We start from the raw sequence: 12,249 nt of genomic DNA, 5'->3' as shown, positions 1-12,249 counted from the left end.
ATTATTGCCACTCACTTTTTGGTTAGGTTATACCACAAAGATGGTATAAGGAAGATAGACTCCATTACAGATAGAAATACATACATGTATTCGTTCATTCCTCGCAAAATCAGAAATCATAATAGTACAAAATCGAAGGCAATGTTGTTACAACCTGGAACCAGATTAAACGCTGCATAACTAATGCATTCGTAGGTGTTTATGCTTGTGTATCTGCATTTGCATGTGTATGAGATGAAATAAGTGTTGTATGAATATATACGTCTGTGTAGTTGTGTATCAGAAGATTTACTATGGTGTTTCATGTAGTTGAATTCTATTTTAATTGCGGTGCCCCAGCAGCTGCCGCCACACGCCCTAGCGGTAGTTTGCTGGGTGTTTTGCAGATGTAGCTGTAGAAATTAAATAACCAAAAAAGAGGAAGATCCTCGTCCTTAAAATACTATCATCAGAGATGAGCATAATATAGAACGTCAAAGGTTAACTCCATAACACTACAAGGTTTGTCCTAGAGGTAGTAAGACTTATTTTTTCCCGGATAGAAGGGCGGAGGTTTCTCTGGCTGGATTCGGGGGAGGGGAGTCGCAGGAAAGGCTGGAGGCCGTTGGCAGTTGGCTCCGAGCCTTTGCGGAGGGCGAATCGATCGTTTGCGAAACATCTAAAACGTGACATAGTTACGCTCCGTCATGACCGGTTTTTGGAACAGCGCTAAGCCATTAAATTATACGTCAAAATTGCCAAAATCGGAAAAGAGACTCATGACATGCTCAAGGCAGTTAATGGTGATAACGCCATGGGTAGATCGGGTGCTTTAGGAGTGGCATACGTTTTTTCGGAAGGGAAGAGAAGATATTGAAGATCCCGAACGCTCGAGATGCCTTTCGACCTTAAATAGGGACGAATATCTTGCAAGAGTGAAGGCTTGGCTGGACAGGGATCGCAGATTAAGTGTTCGTATGGTTTTTTGATGAACTTGGCATCCCTAAAAGTTATGTGCATCGACTTGTGACCGAAAACATGTGCATAAGAAAGGTGTTTGCTAAGTTAGTGCTGCGAGTGCTCTCGGACGAACAAAAGGAAACTTGCACGTGAATCTACCATGAGCTTCTCGACCATGTGAGTGGGGATACTAATTTTTTAGACAATACCACTCCACATTTCTTCCTCTTCCCCCGCCTCCAATCCAAGCTGAAAGGACGCCACCACGGCTCGGTGGAAGCGTTACAACAGGCCGTGCCGAGGGAGCTTAGCAGCATTCCGGGTGCCGCCTTCCAGAAGGTATACGAGGCGTGGAAAAACCTGGAGGCGAGGTGTGTGGATACTACTTCGAAGACTTTTGAGTGAATATATCAATTATGGCAACATGATTTTTTTAATTGACTCAGTCCCACTATTTCTGGGACAGACCTTGTACGTACACTTCAATAATTGGTTTCCAAGGCTAGAATGCATTTCAAGAGCTTCAGGTTCGTCCAAAAATGATGTGAAACCATGAAATAATTTTTTTTTTAAGAGCACCCTATCCCGAGAATCACCGAAGTTAAATTGTAAGGACGAGGTTATTTTCGTAGTAACACTGTTTGTTTATTCATGTCTATGTTTTCGTAAGGTCGTCGCATTCTTCCCCCGAGGCACACCATCACCTTCCCTTTGTACCCTCTCCAAACTCTTCCCGTCTCGATCTCTTGTCTTCTGACTCACTCTTCTGAAACTGCTCCCCACTGCGACGAGTAAGGTAAGGGGAGGAGTGAAACGCGGGACCTTATGATTGAGAGGACAAGGGCCTCATTCCACATATATCCTTTCTCGGTTATTCCCTTCCGTGTACCACTGGGAGGTTCTCCATCTCAGGGGAGGTATCAGGATTTTTTCCCACGCCACAACAGACGACGGGACGGAAGGGGATTTTTCCTTTGGGAAATCCTCCTGCAAATCGCAAAGGGGGAAGAAAGGTCGGGTGACTTGCTTACCTTTGAAGGGTGAAGTGCTCACAGGTAGGATTCCAGGTGACAAGAACAATGCCCGATGGTTCTCCTAAGCGGCTATTTTCCGGAAAAGGCTCCACAAGGCACAGGAACTACAACTGCATTCACCATTCATTATCCTCTTTTGGGTGATCCTATAATCATTAAAAAAAATTAAATATTGATTAAATATAACGAAAGTAGCTATGGTAAAAAAATGCATAGTTATATTTTGATTCCTCAGCCAATGCTAGAACGATCGAGTTCAACGCGCAGGAAAAATTTAAACAAGAAGAATCTCTGTCAGTGGCCAGGCTAGAAATTCCATCTTATGGAATCATTTGACAGTTTATTCAGATTCATTCATGTTTGAAGCGTACTTTATTACGTTGAATGTAGAATAAAATTAAAGAATCTTGACAAATTCCAAAGAAATCCCAGTCAAGGCGAATGATTTTTACTCTGAAATTGTTGCATTAAAGAATCTTGGTTGGGCTTTCACAGGCAATGGAATCTATAAGTATTTGTCTCCTGAATATTTGTGTAAATTATATCTGCTAAATTATATCTGCGTCGTAAATAAATGAAATTTGTCTTTGGCCTTATTTGGATAAAATATAGCAAAGACATGAAGATAAATATGGATTCCGGCTGGAATATATGACACATTTGTCACTACGACTGATATAGAGCTTGATGTCCCACATAAGAAAAAATAGTGTAGGCAAATATAAAAAATATACAATTGGGAAAAATACAGCACACAATAACATTAGAATTCTCTGAGATGGCATTATAAAATGCCAATACTGTAATATTCTCTATGAAATAAGAAATTTGAGGTTATATTATTAATATGAAATATATTACTAAATAATGTATCAATGTATGTATGTAGTGGTAATAAATATAAGAATTATTTCCTTTATTAACTAGAACTAGATATCCTTAGTTTGTACCCCAAATTCTTAATCGACCTTGTCATTAAGACATATGATGGCATTAAAGAAGGTAGAGTTTGGGTTGGGCATTTAGACCCTAATATTAATTAGCAAGCAGTGCTTGCATTGAGCAACAACTTAAATATAAGGATTTTAAGACTCTAAAAGGAGGGTAAAAAAATAAGAACTAAAAAAAAAATTTACCCCGCATACCAGAATATCTCATTTCTATGTTTCAATGGATCGCTTAGATTGACCTATATTGCCTATCTGATGATCATCCATCAATTTTCGACCACAAAAACATATCTTTTATGAGTTCATAAATACAAAGAATATATAAACCTTCAAATCAATCTAAATTTACACAGTGCCGTTGAAGCGCTCAATAGTAATAAGATGGGCCCTGGGCATGTTACAAAATGTTGAAAGCGATTTTTTTTTCAATGTTGTGAGTGAGATACGATAAGCGATTAATAGAATAAGAAAGTTCCACAGTTTTAAAGCGCGAAAGAAATGTGGTGAACACGCAGATTCTCAATATACCTCATTAATTATTTGGAGGAGGCCGGGCTCGGAAAGACATAAACCAACTTCTTAGATTCAAGAAATATTTGGTTGGCTTCCTAATATACCCTTGATATTCCAGTTTTTTATCATGAAAAGGAGTTGTCTGGAATCTTTGTGGCAGTCAGTTTGACTATGTAGCTATTTAAGTAGTATGAATTCTTTCAAAATCAGTGCAACATTTGAAGTGCCTTAGAACAAACTTATTCCGCCTGTTTTAAAGCTCTTATTAATGAAAAATGAAATACGTTCGCAGCCTTCATGACTTGTAAACACTGACATTTCTTTAAATTAGATATCTTGTTCATTGGGAATGCCCTGTGAATCTATGTTACTTCGCGTTATTGATCTTAAATAGAGTCATAATCAGTATCAATTTCCTTAAATATCGATTTTTCATATCATTAAATCATGAAAATAGCTAAGAAAATCTTTACCAGCCTTTCTTCTCAACTTTTCCGCAAATTTTATATTACATCTGTCGTACAATAACGTCAATTTCCCTCAATTCTACTCCTTTCCAGATTCTACTTACTCAGAATTTTCCCTCCGCAATTATTCTTCTACGATTGCACCTTTTTAACTAGCGTTCGCTGCTGGTATGAACTTACGTATCGAAAAAAAAACAAAATTTTCAACACCAACTGACTAACGACGATTAACGGTAACAGTTCAAATGGGCAGGCGTTCATTAATAGGAGAGAGTCGGTTAATCGGCTCCGGTATTAAAAAGTCTGAGTGAGAAAGTTCCGACAAAAAGGAAAATATTTTACTCACTTTCCTCGGGGCTAAATTCATAATCGCCTTATTCCACAAGGCCTTTCATATGACGCAAGCCGACATTAACATTCCGATTATTAGACCTTAAAAGGAGATAAAAAAACGCGATAAGGGACATCTCGGTGGCTCTCCAAGAAAAAGGAAAATTACCTCCGGAAAGGAATAAGGGTTCAAACGCACACTTCGCACCGTCCCTAGCCGCAAAACCTTTGCCTATTTTCCATCCTTGAAAAGATAGGAAGTTCTCCTCTGGCAAAGGTCCTATTGTGTCTTCCACCGATTCCAATCCCGCACGAATAAACAGATAATCTAAAGCCTTATGGCACGAGTGCATTAGTGGCGTAAGATATCCATCTCCCAATCCTCTCTTTACATCCCTCCATCCTTTCATCCTTCCCTTCGCCTTGTCTTTTTTTATCTCCCCATGTTCATCACAAATGCACCGCTCTCGCGCTTATAATATTATGCTCAGCATTTATTTTTTCTCTGAATTTCGCGGTGCCCTTTGTGTGTGTGCCCCTTGAGATAAGAGGTTGCTGGGGTCCGACAGAGGTGCACGCGAACGGGGAGGGGAAGAGGAGGGCAAGAGGGAAAATCCTGGCGGGAAGTTGAAAAAGGACGAGGGAGAAGGGGAGGCGGCGGAAAGATTCTTTTTTCCACCCCCCCCTCTCTCTTCTTAAAAAAAAACAAAGGTGCATGCGAGGGAGACCTTGCAGGTCGTTGGTGCGAGAAGCGATTGTAGTGTGTGCTTGCGCGGGGTCGAGGAGGGGTCCCCTTGTCCCCCCCAGCTCCCCCCCGCCATCTCTCTCTCTCACTCCGCTGGATGGAGATGATGTTGTGCACGGCCTTGTGTGTATGTGTGCTTGCGCGAGGGATGGGAAGATCGGGTCCCCCCTCCCTTTCACAGTCTCGGCCCCTCTTACGGAAAGGACCCGTTGGGGGCCTCCCCCCATCCTTCTGTCCCTCACTCGCTATCCCCCCCTCTCACCTCTTAACCCTCCCCATCCTCCCCCAGTCTCCTCCCTGGAATGGCCCTAGGCGGCCCTTTTTTTCAGCCTCGACTCCGCCCCCACCGCATGCTTAGCATACCAATCGAAATTGGCTCCCAGTGTGACTCCCCCTATTTCCCATTGCAAGAGAGCAGGAACCCTTCCTTCCTTGCTCGCTTCTTCCTTCCTTCTTCCTTCCCGGCCTCTCTTGAGACTTCTGGGAGTAGGCGAAAGAGGAGGGAGGGAGAGCCTTAAGGGGGAGTGAAACGGGGGAAGAATGAGAGGAGTCGGAAGGGACGTGTGAATCGTTTGCGGTCTGACATTATTTATACACGGTATTCTCCAGTTCCCATTTGTGGACTTCGGACGTTTTTGCCTCCCTCACGATGGTCCAAACAAAAATTCTTTTTTACCCTCCACCTTCCTCCTTTCCTCCCATATTCTCCTCCTCTAAGCAATGAACACACACACAAATATATATATATATATATATATATATATATATATATATATATATATATATATATATATATATATATATAAAAGTATATACGCACCCCTTGTATCAGAGAATAGTGTTCCTCCTTCCGACGATTTTTCACATAAACAAACTCATTAAGAACGCCGTTTGAGATTCCCATTTTCAATTATAATGCTCGGAGCCATAAATGTCACCTTTCGCAGGGAGCTGGTGAAATAAATAATACGTAAATTTTAATTAGGCTTTCAGCTTTGTTTCGGAATGTTATTTGGTAAGGTGACGTCGTTATTTGAATTTTAAACATACGAGGCAGATATTGCGTTTTCATTCCGCCGTGATTTGTATTCATTAATGCTAACATTTTATCGTGACAACTTTTTTGACTGAATTAGTCGTATTTCATCTAACGGTCTTAAGGTTTAGAGAAACAGAAAATGTTGGACATGTTAAAGCGAAAGTTTCTTTTTAAATCATCGAGGACGTGGTGATATTATTTTAACTATCCACCATAACATTTTAACGATTTGAAGAGTGGTGTGAGCAAATTTAAATTAAGAGTGCTGTTTATTAGCTAAAAATGACCAGCCTATCTGCATTCATCAAAAGTGAGTAATATGTTATTTAATCTTCACGGGAAATATTATAAAACTTTATATTTGGAAGTAAGAATTTAATTATTTTGATGTGATGATTAATTTAGTAGAACGCTTTTGGCTAGGAGCCACCGAGCTTTAGTCAATGTTAAGAAAAATATCAATCAGAGTGAATTTAATCATGAAGGTTTTAAATACAGTAAGTTCTATGTAAAAATATATTTAAGTTTTTGTCAGACATTCCGGCAGCTGACGACGTACATCACCGTAAATTCAATACCGTAAACTCTACGAAGAGAAAATTTATATAGCGGGATGATAAGCCATATATTCAATTTTAAGATATGCTACATCTCTGATTCCGTTTTAAATCCGATAAAATGCTGCGGTAAATGCATGTTGATGCGCAATAAAGTTTATTCGGCGTTATATAACCTCCATCTCACTGAATTCCCGTACTTGATCCCATTAAGTGACATTTTTTTTCGTAAAATGAAATCGTTCTATGGACGCTCTTTACGAGCCATTCGGACATGCGATTTTTTTAGTTTAAAAAATGCTATGTACTTTTTGGTTCGCGGCTCTGGTGGCATGGTTACGTGGAAATATATGAAACAGGAGAGTCGCATCAGCCAATACACATCGGACAGTAGCGATCTTGAACGGTAAGAGGCTGTAGGATGCCGTGAATGCCAAAGGCTAAATACATATTTGAAATAGTGCATAATGTCAGCGCTGTAGTTTTTCATGATAATCTCTCAAATTATTCAAAAAATAGGCACGGGTATTAATGATTATAAATTTCCACCATACCAACTTCCATTTCAAAATTTCTGGGCCGCAGACTATCAAATGTTTTTGAGAAAAATAAATTTTTTTGAGAATCGGTAACTCCAAAATTCATTAATTTATTTCGCATTCATCCGAAAACAGCACTTTGGCCTTTACATCGGACTTTTACCAATTATATATACATATAACAATAGAACCACACCCAATCCCTAGATGGAGAAACACCTACGCCTTAGATGGAGAAACGCCCACCTTGGCGGGAACTTACCCGCAATCTGTAGATTGGTTAGCGAAAACGTTTACCCCGCCGCCGCCGGGGCCGGTAATCCCAACAATAGGACAACAGGTATCACAAGAATATGACAATGCCAAGTGTAGCAGCACACAATTATGTTTCGTACTGTAGCTTCGATTTCGCGATTGCTACATCATTATTTTAATGTTAACCGTAGCTTGCGCCTGTTCCTCTTCAACCGTAGGGGTCAGCTATATTCATTTAAGGTGGCAACACTTGCGATTCCTGATCACTAGAACTTCGTGAGATGCTGAATAGTGAATGAAAAATGAACTAGCCCTACGCCACCCCAGAAGTGCGAATTTCACACATCTTATGACATAGTGCGAGGTAAGCTCCCATCGCAGTTTAAAAAATGAACCTTTGGGTTGATTCCTGTGGTGGTGGATTTTTTGGGATTTAAACAGGGGTAGAATATCAAGAAAAGAGTCAATTAAAAGTTCGTCAGAGGATATTAGAATTTTCTTGAATGGATTGAAAACAGATTCTCTTGAAACAAGTTCTTTAATTCTAATTATAACTTCACTCAAAAGTTTAGGATAAAATGAAAGAAAATTTCTTCGCTTAGCGTTGCATCAATATGACAGCCATATTACAGCTTCAAGCGAACACTTTTGGAAAATGCTATTATTTATTTCCGAGATAGTTACTCGTTCATGCGGCACGACCACGATAAAAGAGTATGTATTCACAATATGAAGTAATTACCGGCACTGAATGTTTTAAAATTCCTAAATTCCTTTTTTTTACAATATGACATTATATATCAACACCGCTCGCATTCTCAGACGGGATTGAAGCTCTTTTTTTCCCTGAAAATCCAGAAAACATTTTTTTTCGTACTCCTTCACGAACGGAAGCAAGATACATGAAGTGGTGAATGTGCCCAAAGTGCGAAAATGTGGTTAATAAATTCATGCAATTATAATTATCAGTTATTTAGGATAGTACTCCTTAATTACATCTAAGACATGAATGTGTGATACCAAAGTTATCTTTGGTGATTCAAAAAATGAAAATTATGACTAATGATGGGCTTTACGCATTTGAGAATGATCATGATCATGACATCAAGAGTTCAATTAGATCATTCAGTTGAATCATATTTTAGTTTAAAAATATTAACTTTAACACTATGAAAATTCAATCATTAAAAAGTTGCAATAATTGCGAAATATAATGCTATTAAAAAAGGACGTATGTTCTAACTGAAACTGTGCGAGTAAATTTACTGTACAGTAATTAAGTGTACAATAAGGTTTTTCTGCAATGCTGTTCCCATTTTTTTGTGCAAATCGCTCATTTTCGCCAAATCCGCTCATTCTTTATTATTAAATACCTTTTCTCAAAAAAGAGTACTAAATTTTAACGACAACAATCAACCACAGTTCACAGTCTGCTTACATAAAATAAGTTCAAATAAATATGGCCTGCTTTTGGAATTCCCTGCATCAATTAATTCATTGGATGTGCTTAGAAGAGTTTCAGAATAAGAATACCCAAACAGAAAGCCCAAAAGGTCATATCTGAAGTTTGAAAATGCTACCTAGCCTTTTTACGCGAAACTCGTAATAATGGAAATTATGATCACGTAAGAGTATCAATAGCAATTGAACTCAAATTATGTAATTCTACATTTACAATGCAAATGTAATTATTCCCTCCCTGCAATTCTTTGGAACACAGAAAAAAAAACAAATAAAATGTTCATTCTGAACTCATCGGGCAATTTTTGCCAATTATTGGGCAAACTTACGTCCATCATTACGTCTTTCGGTCCGATGCCTCACCATTACAGTCAAAGTTGCAACCAGCGACGCTAATACTTGTGAACGGAGCCCTTGAGAAATAATCAAACACACAGCTCAGATACTCCTTCAATATCTCATCGTTTTAATATGTATTGCATTAGAAAAAATCGAGCCAGTCAATATTTCAATATGGAGTGTTTTGCAGAAACACGTAAAGTCATCAATACGATCAAACAACAAATTCAATTTACCTTGCGCATAATAAAGAAACGAGTTTGAAAATCTAAGTATGGTACAAAGGGAATATAAGCTGAGCCAATAAGCCTCCCATTTTCTGCATCGAAATATTCAACTGACAACCTTTTCACACGCATGAAAGGTTTTCATCAGATGAAATTCATGTTGAAATTTTTAGGACCTATCAATGAATGGGTTTAAGAACATTTACGTGAATGCACGAAAAATATTTTAATAGTGACTATAAAAATTTGTGAAAAAGATCTTTGATGACTATTTTGCATTGATTTACATTGCGAAATGTATTCATACCATTATAATTTGTGAACTTTCAATACCTCTACATACATGCAACCTCACAATACCGCGCAAGACGCCGCAAAGACGTGTGACGGAGGGGTGTTAGGACATCACCCGCAAAATAAAGTGCAACAACATACAAAACAAACTAAGAACTTACTAATACGCACCCACATGTTTGATTTCATTATTCATTATTGCGATTTTTGCGATTGCAAGTCAATGTTCATTGAACCAAAAGTATTCAATAGGAGAAAAATGTTCTCTCTCCTGGAATGACTTTTGTATGCTGCTATTGAATGCTCATGAATTGCTCTATGATCTGTATTTCACCACATAGTGCATTTACTCAACATGAGTTTTAAACTCGGTAGGCGCTAATTTCTTCCGAAGTACGAGAGCGATTCGAGGGGTAAGGTCTCCTATTTTTTTCATGAAAAATCAAATTTATTCTCAACTTTGTGTACATTGTAGGAAAAGCTGAGCATTTAGCTATTTTTCTACATTGTCGCTTTGACGATCAATCACTTTTTGCATCCTTGTAACCAGCTTTTTAATACCGGCGTCGTACCTTTCTCCCGCCGCGTCACGAAGCCAACTGACGACTGCTTCTTGCACTTCCTCGTCTGACTTGAATTTCTGTCCTCCAAGGTGTTTTTTGAGAGCGGAAAACAAGTGGTAGTCGCTGAGTCGCTGAGGGCAACGTCCGGGCTGTAAGGAGGGTGGGCGATGATATCCCAGCCCAATTCATTGAGTAGGGTGGTCGTTTGATGTGTCACATGTGGACGTACATTGTCATGATGCAAACACACTCCTTTGGGGAGACACCTTGTTGTAACCGAGGACCTCCGACACAAAATTCTGCATGGAGAAGTAGCTACTCTCTTCATTAAGGCATTCCTTTATCTCATGAAGGGTAATTCCCCGGTTATTGCGCATCATCTCGTCAATTGGAGCCGCCGTTGATTCCGGCAAACTCGGCCGCCCCGACCGCTGCCCATCCTGGACGTTTTCCCGGCCATCAAAAAACTCCCTGCACCACTTCGGCACGTTTTTGATGTCCCTAAACTTCTCACCGAACACTTCCACTAAATGGCGATGAATTTATATCGGAGAAGCAGTCGTCAGTTAGCTTAACGACACGGCGGGAGAAAGGCACGACGCCGGAATTAAAACACTGCTTACAAGGATGCAAAAATTGATTGATCGTCAAGGCAAACATGTAGAAAAATAGCTAAATGCTCAACCTTTCCAACGATGTAAGCAAAGTTGAGAATAAATTTGCTTTTTTATAAAAAAATAGGAGACTTTACTTTTTGAATCGCCCTCGTAAATTAAAATTAACAGGGTAAAGAGGAAATAATTCCAGTGTAAAAGAGGATAAAAGGGCAGTTTAAATTAAGCAATTCGATTTTTTCATTATACACTCTATCATAAAATGGTATCTGTAAATCCCTAACACTTCCACGCAACTTTTTCCACGGGGTTCTTGAGCTCCTTGTGTAAAGTATTCGACTCCTTTCGATGTCCAGTATATATCAAGCAGGCGACGAAGAAACAGAGCCCCGAAAAAGTATCTGATAGTAGGACATTTTCCAGATCGCTTTAGAAAATATTCGCAGCACACTTGAAGTTGACTGGCCCGCATATGCTGCGTAGTTTAAAAATACATGACACAATCATCATGAAGAAATAAATTCGGAATCGGACAGTCACCACTCGTCAAATCCAAGTTCCGAAGTCTTGGGTAGTAATCAGACCATACAAAATCGTATTTCGTCGTCTACATCTGTTATTGTCCTTTGTTCACACGTGGCATGTTCATTTCGGCCTTCTTTCACATAATTAAACTTGCACACGCCGCGAGAAATTTCACTAAGTGAATTCTTTATGCGAAAAGCGTAGATGATCAGGAAATATAGATTTATGAATTTTTAAATAAATGCTAGTTTTTCGAATATATATATATATATATATATATATATATATATATATATATATATATATATATATATATATATATTGCTCTTCCCCCGCTCGATACGCAATTATAAAAAAATCGAGCCTAAGAATTCGCAAATATATACTTAAAGAATAAAATGTAATGATTTAGTCAAAAATATCAATTATTGCGTGAGTTATATAGGTATTTAAGTGAATATGAAAACGAGTATTCTTTTACATTGGCTAGTATTTATTCAAATACATGCGAGAACTAATAGTTTCGTTTAGACTGGTGCCCTTACACTCGTCTCTACATTCCTTGCAGCTGCTTGCAAAATTATTGTTCAGATGTACGTGGATTAGATATGGGTTAGAGTTTGACCAGCTGATGGTGCTTGGCACTAATCAAGATCCATATACTGGTCTTATGCCGCACAAATATAGTTTTCCGTGCCACAAACCTTCAAAATGAAGTGACAGTGTCGAGGAAACAAAGAAATGTTCAAAAAACATCAGGAGATACCGCGAAAGTAACTTATCTAACGGAGTTATCCGCTAATGCGCATTACAATGCAAACAGTTTCAAACTAAAAATCATTCGTCTTGACCGGGATA

Source organism: Hetaerina americana, unplaced genomic scaffold (assembly GCF_022747635.1).
Source record: "Hetaerina americana unplaced genomic scaffold, ioHetAmer1.1.p SCAF_5, whole genome shotgun sequence".
Taxonomy (NCBI): domain Eukaryota; kingdom Metazoa; phylum Arthropoda; class Insecta; order Odonata; family Calopterygidae; genus Hetaerina; species Hetaerina americana.
This window is presented reverse-complemented; position numbering follows the sequence as displayed.